The sequence below is a fragment of the Zophobas morio genome, unplaced genomic scaffold (genome assembly GCF_036711695.1).
Source record: "Zophobas morio isolate AGI-343-1 ecotype UQ-CSIRO unplaced genomic scaffold, CSIRO_AGI_Zmor_V1 ptg000038l, whole genome shotgun sequence".
Classification (NCBI taxonomy): domain Eukaryota; kingdom Metazoa; phylum Arthropoda; class Insecta; order Coleoptera; family Tenebrionidae; genus Zophobas; species Zophobas morio.
The window spans coordinates 2,977,335-2,989,697 of record NW_026972143.1 but is presented as its reverse complement, the minus strand read 5'-3'; the positions used below and the strand labels follow the sequence as shown (position 1 = coordinate 2,989,697).

At 43.0% G+C, this 12,363-nt stretch overlaps 1 pseudogene; it reads left to right on the top strand.

The window, feature by feature from the left end:
- Positions 1-8,593: 8,593 nt before the first annotated feature.
- Positions 8,594-10,536, top strand: LOC135139965 (hepatoma-derived growth factor-related protein 2-like; annotated as a pseudogene).
- Positions 10,537-12,363: the final 1,827 nt, after the last annotated feature.

Genomic DNA, 12,363 nt, shown 5'->3' with positions numbered 1-12,363 from the left:
CGATGGATGTTCGTGAAGGATCTCGATCAGAGACTATGGGTTTAAATGGAGGCGACCGTAGGTAATGGATTCATTCATCCAGTGAAGACAGTCGAGAGCGCCGGAATAATTTCTGTACATATTCGTCGCAATAGATAGTGTTGTAATTCGACCTGAAGAAATAAATTTTTTGAGTTTTACCAACACCCGATTTATTATTCGTCCGTCAATCGTAACACTGGTGTCAGGAGTGGGATTAATTGTGAAATAAATCGGGATTCGAATTTGGTTGGTGCTACTAGGGGAGACCGGAACAAAGTGAACTTTCGAGAAAATTCTCTCCCGCGGTAAGAGTGGAATAACGGAATTAGACTTTCATCACCTGACATTGGCTTCGAGAATTGACATCTGTCAAGGCTCTAGAAGTTTCTAGAAGAAAATTTTATGCCGACTACCACAAGAGCGCAAACAGCCAACATGGAGGAACAACTGACAAAAATGATGAAAATGTTGAGCGAAAATCAAAGAATAATGGAAGAAAGTAGAAAAGAAGATCGAAGAATAATGGAAGAAAATAGAAAAGAAGATCGCAGAATAATGGAAGAAAATCAAAGAATAATGGAAGAAAATTTAAAAGCTATGCAAACTACACTTTTGAACAGCCGAAGCGAAATCCTCCAAGTCGTGCGAAATGAAGTGGACGAGGTGAGAAATGAAATGGAAAACAAGATCAAGGAGCTCGAAGAAAGGTTGCAAACACCACGACCTACAATTGCGACCCCTGCAGAATTCAGTCCGGTGAGAGTTCAACCCCCTATTTTCGATGGGCAGACGTCGTGGACTACTTATAAGAAGCAATTTGAAGCTGCGGCCTTGTCGAATAGCTGGAATGACCAACAGAAAGCGACCGTTTTGGTAGTAGCACTACGAGGTGCGGCCCTGGAGATTCTACAGACATTATCAGAAGAGAACCAGAAGGACTATACCGCTTTGACGACCGCCCTCGAACTCAGATTTGGAGATGAACACCTCCGGCAAGTTTTCGTAGCGCAGCTTAAATCTAGGATTCAGAAGAGTAGTGAATCTCTTCAGGAGTTTGCGGCTGATGTTAAACGTTTGGTACACCTCGCCTATCCTGAAGCTCCGCAAGACTTCCAAGACAGACTGGCAGCAGAAACCTTCGTAAACGGCGTAAGAGATAGTGAGGTAAGAAGAGTCCTGCAAATCTCCGGGTTCAAGAAACCATCCGAGGCGCTGATTCGAGCGTTAGAAGTGGACGCCGCATACAACAGCTCACCTCGTTCCAACGTTAAGATACGAGGCATTGGGGTTGAGGGCGAAGTAAACCCTATTCAAGAGAGTCTCGACAAAATGAGCGAGAACTTTGAGAAACTCGCCCGCGAAATAATTGCCGAAATCAAGACGGGCAGTTCTAGACAACATGGAGGGCGCCTAGAATGTTACAGGTGTGGGCGTCAAGGGCATGTTAGGAGGGATTGCCGTGTTAGATCGCCAGGGCCGATGAGGAGATCGCAGCCGCGACCTCGTCTATATCAGGAGCAGGAAAACTAAAGGCAGTCGGTATCTCGGGGCGCGTACTGGCTGCTAAAAGAGAAGCCCCAACAACTGTAATGGTTAGAAGTATCGCGGGGAGCGTCGACAGTCCGACAATCAGCGGAAAAATCAATGGACGGGAATCGAAGATCATCATCGACACAGGAGCCGAAGTGTCCCTTGCACGCAGATCCAGGTTACAAAATTGCCAAATTAAATCAGTACGTACCGCCACGAATGTGAAGACGGTCACGGGAGAAACAACACCGGTTCTGGGTACAGCGGTGGTGAATGTAGAGCTCGGTCGACTCCGAATAAAGCATGAAGTTCTGGTGGCGGAAATCGCTGACGATTTCATTCTGGGAATGGACCTAATCAGCCGGTATGGTTTAATGATCGACCCAGAACAGAAAATTCTGCGTTTCGGAGCCGAAGAATTTGTGTTGGGACGTCCGAATGTGGAAGCTGCAACGGTCAGACTAGTGGTCTGTCAGACAACGAAGGTAGATGGTAATGCAGAAGTCATCGTCCCCGCCAGAGTAGAGACGAACCCCGGATACAGTTTGGGGATGGTGCAGCCGGCAAGTGACTCGACCCACAAGCTCCTGATCGCGAGCACCCTAGTCAAAACCGACCGTGACATACCCATACGTGTGGCAAACGTGTTTCCCAATGCAGTCAATATTAGAAAAGGGGAGATTATCGGAATGTGTGAGCCAGTCGCCCGAGTATTGAACTGCGAGAAAGAAGACGTTGAGAATGAGACTAAGGAAGGGGATACCAAAGGCTTGGAGGTCAACTGGGACCAGCTGTCTGCTCCTGAGAGAAAACTGGCCAAAGGACTCATTCGTAGGCACCGTAATGTCTTCGCCTCAGAGGAGGAACCATTCGGGAAGACCAACATCGTAGAACACCGAATAAACACTGGTGACACGCAACCTATCCGTCAGGCTCCACGAAGACTACCCCTAACCAAGCAAGAAGAAGCTACAAGACTCGTGGATAACATGTTGAGAGATGGGGTAATTGAAGAATCCAACAGCGCGTGGTCATCTCCAGTAGTCTTGGTTACCAAGAAGGACGGGACTACCCGATTTTGCGTCGATTACAGGAAACTGAACGACGTCACGAAGAAAGACAGTTACCCCCTTCCTCGAATAGACGATACCTTGACGACCTTATCCGGCTCGGCGTGGTTTTCGACCTTGGACTTGAAGAGTGGCTACTGGCAAGTAGGCTTGCACCCGGACGACAAAGAAAAGACTGCGTTCTCCACCGGAAGTGGCCTCTATCACTTCACCGTTATGCCCTTCGGGTTATGTAATGCGCCAGCAACATTCGAGCGGCTGATGGAGATGGTGCTAAAAGGACTGACATGGAAGACCTGTCTGGTATACCTCGACGACGTCATGATTATGGGCAAAACGTTTGACGACCATCTGAAGAATCTCGAGGAGGTGCTAGAACGAATGGAAAAGGCTCGTTTGAAACTAAATCCCAAGAAATGCTCGCTCTTCCAGAAAAGAGTCGAATTCCTGGGCCATATCGTGTCGGAGAAAGGAATAGAAACCAACCCGACGAAAGTTCTTGCTATCCGGGATTGGCCCATACCAAGAGACAAGCATGAACTACGAAGCTTCTTGGGACTCTGCACATATTACCGACGATTTGTAGAAGGGTATGCCGACATCGCAGCACCGTTACACCAACTGACGGAGCAGAAGGCGACTTTCAAGTGGAGCAGTACATGTGAGATGGCCTTTAAGAGACTGAAGACGGCTTTGTGCACCAGCCCCATTTTGGCTTACCCCAGGGACAAAGGAATGTTCGTCCTCGATACCGATGCGAGTAACTCGGGAATTGGGGCCGTATTGTCGCAGATACAAGATGGGGAGGAAAGGGTTATCGAATATTTTAGCAAATTACATTCCAAACCAGAGAGAAATTACTGTGCCACAAGGAAGGAACTGCTAGCCATTGTCAAAGCCGTCAACCACTTCCACAAGTATCTATACGGACAGGAGTTTCTGATCAGGACCGACCACGCTGCCCTCTCGTGGCTACTGCAGATAAAGAATCCCGAGGGCCAAGTAGCGCGTTGGCTGGAACGACTACAGCAGTACCACTTTAGGATCAAACACCGAGCGGGTCGACTTCACAACAACGCTGACGCTTTGTCAAGACGTCCGTGTGGAGAGTGCAAGCACTGCGACAGGATCGACGCGGAAGAAGGGAACCTGCCCGTTCGTCGGACGATTTTTGAGCAAGATGAAGAATGGACAACGGCGCGGTTAAAGCGTGAGCAAGAAGCAGACGACATAATCGGACCAATATTAAAGTGGAAGGAGGAAGGAGTCGAACGACCCGGCTGGGCAGAATTGTCCGACCAATCCCCCAGTTTGAAGGCATTATGGGCCCAATGGGATTCCTTGGTCATGGAAAATGGGCTCTTGAAGCGAAAGTGGGAGAGTCCTGATGGGCGTACCTCTAAGACGATGCTGGTCCTCCCCAAGGTAAAGGTTTCCAAGGTCTTAGAGGAAGTTCATGCCGGAACATCTGGAGCCCACTTCGGAGTGAACAAAACTTTGTCGAAAATCCGGGAGAGGTTTTATTGGGTAGGTCATCGTGACGATGTCGAAAGTTGGTGTCGCAAGTGTACGACGTGTGCGGCCAGCCAAGGTCCTCATACCAGGGCGAGGGGAAAGATGAAGAAATATAATGTTGGGGCACCTTTCGAAAGAATCGCCATCGATGTGGCCGGTCCGTTCCCTGTAACAAACGACGGCAACAAGTTTATCCTGGTGGCTAGCGACTACTTCAGCAAGTGGCCAGATGCCTATGCCATTCCAAATCAGGAAGCCGTCACGGTCGCGAAAGTACTGGTTGACAATTGGATCAGTAGGTTTGGCGTGCCCTTGGAACTTCACTCAGACCAGGGACGCAATTTCGAATCCAACGTCTTCCAAAGAGTGATGCAGCTACTGGGAATACGTAAGACAAGGACAACGCCACTACACCCACAGTCCGACGGCATGGTGGAAAGGTTCAATCGGACTATGGAGCAACACCTTTCGAAAGTGGTAGAAGAGCACCAAAGGGATTGGGACCAGCACCTTCCACTATTCCTGCTGGCCTACCGCGCAGCTATCCACGACACCACGGGCCAAACACCTGCTCACGTTGTATTTGGGAAGGAACTGCGGCTGCCCTGTGACCTAGTCTTTGGATTGCCATCCGAAGAACCAATGGAAGTACGTGACTACGTGGACGAACTGAAAGAGAAGTTGGTCAACGTGCATGAACTAGTGAGGGGCCGGATCAAGATTGCCAGTGACCGAATGAAGACCCGTTATGATGTGAAGGCCAACTGTGGCGGATTCCAGGAAGATGACTTAGTGTGGCTGTATAACCCCCGACGGAAGAAGGGACGTTGCCCAAAACTGGCTCCTGACTGGGAAGGTCCATACACTATCGTCACTAGAATAAATGACGTAGTTTATCGGATCCAACGTGGACCAAAGACGAAGATGAAGATCGTTCATCTCGATCGACTAAAACGGTACGAAGGAAACAACGAAGACGCTTCCGATCGGGACGATCGGATTTGAAGAGGGGGGCAGTGTTACGAAATACACCCTTACGCCGCCCCAGTACGACGCCTATGGCGGTCGAGAGCCTTCTGGACGTACGCACGGCGCTGATGGGTGAATCATCGCTGTTGACGGCCGAGAGGCGGGCGCATAAAGACAGGTCTGGAGCGTCTCGAAGCGGCGTCCAGGGGAGTCTCGAAGCGGAGTCGCGATGGATGTTCGTGAAGGATCTCGATCAGAGACTATGGGTTTAAATGGAGGCGACCGTAGGTAATGGATTCATTCATCCAGTGAAGACAGTCGAGAGCGCCGGAATAATTTCTGTACATATTCGTCGCAATAGATAGTGTTGTAATTCGACCTGAAGAAATAAATTTTTTGAGTTTTACCAACACCCGATTTATTATTCGTCCGTCAATCGTAACAGTATTGTGCGATCCCAGTATAATTTGTATTTGTTATTTTCAAGGAACGGAGATGAAATGTAAGTGTAATAGGGTGTCGTATCTTCGATTAAGTTCATAAGTGTTGCTAATTCTTTGTGAATGATTTTGGCGGCGTTGTCATGTCTAGCTTTGTAGTCAGTTTCTGCTAGGATGCTGCAGGAAGAGACTATGTGCTGGATCGTTTCAGGTTTTGCTTTGCAGAGGCGACAGCAGTCGTTTCTTATGTTTGGATCTTTGATGATGTATTGTCTTGGTATTGATTACTTGGTCTTGAATAGCAAACACAAATCCTTCTGTTTTGGCATACAAACTTGATTTCTTTAACCAAATCAGTGACATCTTCTTATTGACATGAGTTTCTTCTAAGTCTTTGTAGAATTTTCCATGTAGTTGTTTTTGTTTTAGCCCACTTATTATTTTATCTATTGTGTGGGCGGTGTGGATTTCTTCGCTGTTCGACAGATTTAAGGGTGTGTGGTTCAAATCTGCTCTTGTGATGGTGCAAAACATTTCATTTCTTTCCGCTCGTTTCAAGAAATATTTCTTCAAATCTGAGATTTGTCTCTGATATAAGTTTTCTAGGTTCTGGAAACCCCTTCCTCCATTCTGTCTTGGTAATGAGAATCTTTCAATGGACGGTTTTGGATGATGCCTTCTATACTGTGTGAAGATTTTCCTTGTTGCGATGTTTAAATTTTCAAGATCAGTTTTGGACCATTTAATGATTCCAAAAGAATATGTTAGCAGTGGAACGCAGAATGTATTTACTGCTTTCATTAAATTTTTTCCATTTAACTGTGTCTTCAATAGTAATTTTAATCTCGGTAGCTATCTTTCAACTGTGTTTTCGTTTTGGTATGATTGATGTGGGAGGATTGACAGAAACCCAGATATTTGTATGTATCGTTTCGTTATTGGGCTTCGATTATTTCGTTATTCTGGGTTATATGTGGTACTTGGTGTTGGACGCCTTTTTTGATTGCTTAGGTCTTACATTTCTCAATACCAAAAGACATACCAATTTCACCGGAAAATTGTTCAGTCAGATTTAATAGGTTTGTTAACTGATTTTGTGTACTTGCATATATTTTTATGTCATCCATATACAGCAAGTGACTTATTCTGTTTTCGCTTTGTTTGTTAATTCTTCTATTGAACCCATAATTGCAGCTGTTCAGGATACCGGAGAGGGGATTTATTGCTAAGCAGAACCATAACGGGCTAAGAGAATCGCCTTGAAACATTCCTCTTCTGATCATTATTGGATCTGACTGAATTGTTTGTTCATTTAAGGTTATTTGGAGGGTGGTCTTCCAAAATTCCATGGAACATTTGAGAAAAGTGCAGATTTTAGTATCAATTTTGTATAATTCCAGAATTTTGCATAGCCAGGAATGATGGACAGAATCGTAAGCTTTCTTATAATCAATAAAAGCAGTATATATGTTTCGGTTTTCTTTTCTAGCTTGTTCACAGATGATGGAATCTATGATTAATTGCTCTTTGCAACCAAAGGATCCTTTAATACATCCTTTCTGTTCTTCATTAATGATGTTAGAGTTAAAACAGTGTTGATAGATTTTTTGTGTAACGCATGAGGTTAATATTTTATAGATTGTCGGTAAACATGTGATAGGTCTGTATTTTGATGGATTTTTTGTGTCGTTATCTTGAGGTTTTAAGTATGTTACACCATGACTTAAGAATGTTGGAAAGGAGGATGGGTTAAGAAGGAACTGATTTAAGTGATGTAGTAAATGAATATGTACACAATTTAATTTTTTTATCCAAAAAATATGGATTTTGTCTGGTCCTGGTGATTTCCAGTTGTGTGCCTTATTGATGGTACTAATATAAGGCCTAACATGCCCGATAATAACATCATAAAGCAACATTTCGAATACCTTGGAAAAATTGCAGAGCAAGGTTATGGGTCGATAATTTTCGATTACATTTTTGTTTCCATTTTTGAATACTGGACATATATTCGACTGTTTCCAAATGGACGGGTACTCACACTGTTTAATTGCTAGATTGAATATAGCACATCGGGGAGAAGCAAATACAGTTGCACAGTCGCTTAAGATGAAAGAGGGTATGCCGTCAGGACCCGCTGTTGTTTTGTTTTTCATCTTCCGTAGGGCATTAAATACTTCAAATTCGTTAAACGATTTGATTAACAAAAGAGGACAGTTTAAAGAAGACATAGTTGCAGATGGATTAGAAAGAATAAAAGATTTTTGAAAAAAGGCAGCAAAAGAGTCGACTTAGTAGTTCATTGTTATAGGTCATCAGTTTAGGTATACTATTGTCTTTTTTCTTACTATGAATTAAGCGCCAAGAGCTGCTAGGATCAGATTGAATGTTGTTTTCAATTTTTTGAATACAATTGGCACAGGCATGTTGAATACCTGCTTTGACCTCAGTTCTTAGGATTTTAAAATTGTCATAAGATTGCAAATCAGAATGTCGTTTGTAACGTGTCCATAATTTCCATTTTAGTTTTAGTTTAGAAATTATTTTAGCATCAAACCATGGAGGATATTGACGTTTTTTAAAGCGTTTAGTCTTAGGAACAGAAATGTCAAAGATCTCATATAATTTTGAATAGAACTGCAAGCACATGGTATTTACATTAGTATGTTTAAACATGAAAGACCAGTCAGTATTACAAAGCAAATTGTACAAAAGTGAAAAATCAGCTTTACAAAAGTTAAAAGATTTTAATCCGGGATTATGCAAGGGCTTGTCATAGAACATTTTCGTTCTAATTAAATTATTTAAATTAATTACTAAGCTCGGGTAATTGGAGTCTTCAGTTAATAAAATATCAACTGCTGCATTGACAATGGTTTGTTTATTTGAAATAACCAAATCCAAAATTCTTCCACTGTTATTACGTACAAAGTTATGCTGATTAGTCAGTCAAGTCGAGAAAATTTAAAAGTGATTCTGTTAGCATCGCGTAGAAGTTGTTACAGATGAGGCAAGTGAGGCACAAACACGTGTCCAGTGAAGACAAAAATGTACAAATGGTTCTTCTACAGGATTTTCACGCCGCTGAAGATCCAACCGATCAGGATCGTTAGCACGGGGGCAAACATTTGTAGGTGATGAAGAGTTGTGAAACGGTGCCGCCGCCGCCGCCACCACCGATGAAGGAGGAGAAGATCGAGGAGAAAGAGAAAGAGAAGGAGAAGGAGGAGAGCGGGGAGAAGGAGCGGCTGTTGGTGCACCTCCAGCTCCAGAGCAAGAATAAAGTACAAAACCACGAGGTACCTAAAAAGGCGGCCGAGCCGCCCCCAGTACAAGACTGCTTTCTTGATTATGAGGAACAGGATAAGGAGGAGATTAAGATGTTTGCGGAGATAAGGGATAGTGAGTGGGCGTTGCAGAAGAAGTTGGATGAGAGTAGGGAGAGGGAGAAGGATGAAGAGTACCACCACTTTAGTAAGAAGAGGAAGAAAAACAAGCACTCGAAGAACGAGAGACTACTATAAGAAGAGGAAGTTACATGCGGAGATCACGATCAAAGAGGAGGAGTTGAAGTTGAAGGTTAAGTTGACGCCACACAATGGACACAAGCACAAGCACCATAAGAGTAGCTCGCAGAGTCAGGTGGAGATGAGTAGTAAGGAGAAGTTGTTACAGATGAGGCAAGTGAAGCACAAACACGTGTCCAGTGAAGACTAAAATGTACCAACGGTACCTAGTGGGAGCGTTTCTAAAGAAACCAGCACTGAAACTATCACCGAAGAGAAGAAAAAAGAAAAGAACGAGAAAGATAAGGCGGTTGAGACACCTTTTCAATCGACGAACGGTGTTAAAGTTGCCGAAGAACCGAAAAATTGGCCAAAATCACCCCCAAGACCCTCCGCAGCGACTTCCCAAGCAAAACCACCCTAAACAAAGACTGGGGTGCTCGAGTGCCAACCGTACAAATCGAAAGACACGAGCAAACCGAACAACAAGCCAAGAAGACATTCCTTAACAAGTCGTACCAAGCCTACGCCGACAAATACCAAAAGTCAATAGAAAAATAACAACGATGTACCATAGAAGCGAAAATCCCCCCCAAACCACAAGAGAAGAAACCCATCACCATACAAGAGAAAAAGATCTTAAACACCCCCCAGTACACCGACTTCACAGTGAGCAAAATCGAAACCGGCGTCAAGTGAAAACCCGAAAACGAAGACAACCGTCAGGAGAGCTTGGAAATCACCCTCATCAACCCCCACGTGTGAAGCCAAGACTTCGACTCCCGCGGCCGCTCCTAAGCCCTCCACCCCCACACCCGCCAAGCGCCCGCCCCCGGCCATTATTCCGTTAGACCGCATCAAAAAAGCGTTCAGTTTCAAATCGAGGATCAGCATCGAGCCGAAAGGTCCCCCCGAGAAGTGTGACAACATCGAGGCTTTAGATCTCTCAGATAAACCTCCCGCCAAAGGGGAGGCTCCGTCCACCTCCGCGAAAAACATGAACGAGTTCGCCACCTCTGCAGCCAAAAAGGGGAAAAACGTGAACATGTCGAACCTACAAATGTTGTCTAAAGTGGCAGCTGAACATCCCTCTCTGAACAAGAACCAGAAGCCTAGACCCCAGATCCCGAGTTTGCAAACTTTGAGGATTCCTTCTCCCAACCAGAGGATTCCCCCGAGTTTGAAAATGATCGATAAGAGTCAGTTCCGGATGAGTAGTCAAAACCAGAGCATCAGAAACTTCCCGAATCCTAGTCTTTTGGTGCGGCAGCAACAAAATCGGTTGAACTCGATGAATCCTCCCGTCCGGGAGAACAACAATTGGGAAAGGAGGGTGTGAAGGCGCCAGCGGGCGAGAGCGCGAAGGTGAGCGAGACGAAGCCGTGTGAAACGAAGGAGGTGTCTGTGTGACAGTAGACTAGATCTGGCCAGTAAGGCGTCTTGGTGCCTTCCGTTCGTGTTGTTTATGTCTTCCATTGTGTTTGTTTGAGGGAGCCGTACTGAGTACCCCGGTGTATGGAACTTAGTTTCTGTAATACTCCTATAGTTCCTGCTATTTAAGGGGACTCGCTAGACGAGGTATAACATTTTTTTGGTTTTTTGTATGAAAAAATGATATTAATATAGATGTATCATACATCAAACTACAGTTTTTTTAATATTCTAGAGTGCAGAGACCAGTTCAATCAACTAAAAAAATATGGCTGAGAAATATCGTAAAAAAAGCACCATTGTATGTTTTCTCTTCAAGTTTTTTGAGTCATAACCATCATAGAATCGCTTGAAAATTCGCACATGGATAAAACATCACTTTTTACAGGGCACAGAGTCATTAAATGTTTGTTAGTGGTACAATTTGTTTAAATAATAATGTGTTTATTAAAATCAAAATAGACCACAAATTAATGCAAAATACGTCGAATAATTTTAACAGGAATATCAGAGGAAAATTAATGATCTATTGGTTAGCAGAGTTTTTAAGAAAAACTAACAATTATTGAAAAAAATGGGTATCAATTCGACAGAATTTGAGCAGTTAGTTCAGTACTTTGCCGATAGGAGCGCCACTAAAATTTACGGAAGCGACTTTCCAGGTAAAACCCTTATCGCCTGCTCTACCATAAACTGATTGTTAGAGTTCTCGGCTGATTTTTCTAATTTATGGCAAGGAACTCAGTTTTATAACAAGCCGCCAGGACCGGCCGTAGTAATCTATTGTTAAGGAAATTAACTTTTACGCAATGAGGTACTATCATAAAACCGAATTAAAACTGGGGAACTATAATATTTTTACTCCACTCAGGATCCTGAATTCAATACACATGATTACTAAAAATTCATTGTAATATTATTATTGTTAATACATATTTTGCTTTGTAAATTAATAAAACTAATAAACATATTTATAATAATAATAAAAAATATATAAAATACAGCTTTTGTTTAACACGTATAAGTAGCTAAGTGTATCTACTACTTATCCCAGAAAGGAGGTGTTTTAAAAAAGCCCTACGCTCAGTAACTTCTCCCTTCATTGTTTACTCGAAAAAAGTGCTCGTATATGTTTTCATTTGCCGAGAGATCATTTTCAAAATATATTTATAATAAAAATATGCAAGTCTTGGTGATGAAAAATGTACTCCTAATAAATTATTAAAGTACTTAAAAAAATACGAACAAATTTTATTTATTTTAAAAAAATCTCTCGCAAAGGCAGGTTCCTCTTTCTTCTTGAATCAATTATTTCGGGCAATAATGCGCCAAAGTAAAATCTGCCAAGTTTTTACATATATTTCTTCGTCTTTATAATTTTTTTCTATATTTATTCCTTTGGGTGTCCATACAACAAAATAAACTTGTGAAATACCTGTAACAAGCATTTGTCCCTGGACTTAAAAGTAGTAATCATGATTATTTTTTTAGTTTCTCTGTCTGTCAATGTACAAAATTTGATTATTTTTTTTCTAACCGCTTCTTCGGGAGACAAATCTTGCGACTTTGAAGGGCATTTAATTTCGACTAATGCACTCCTATCCGCTAGAACCCTGTCTGGACTAGCAGCCAAGTAAGGAAATCGTTTTGAAATAAACAACCCACACAGTTTTTATATTTTTATTTATTTCAAAACACTTGACAGCTTTTCCTCGCTTTGCTGGCCATAGTATGTATGACTATTACCTCTAAATGTACTGTACAACAGAAACTCCACGGTTTTAGCTATTGCTGTAGTCGGTCTAAGTTTGTAAATACGTCCAAAATTTGAAACCGTAACCCTAATTTGTCTTTCTTTTGCCCAAATGTGCCTATTGCCTA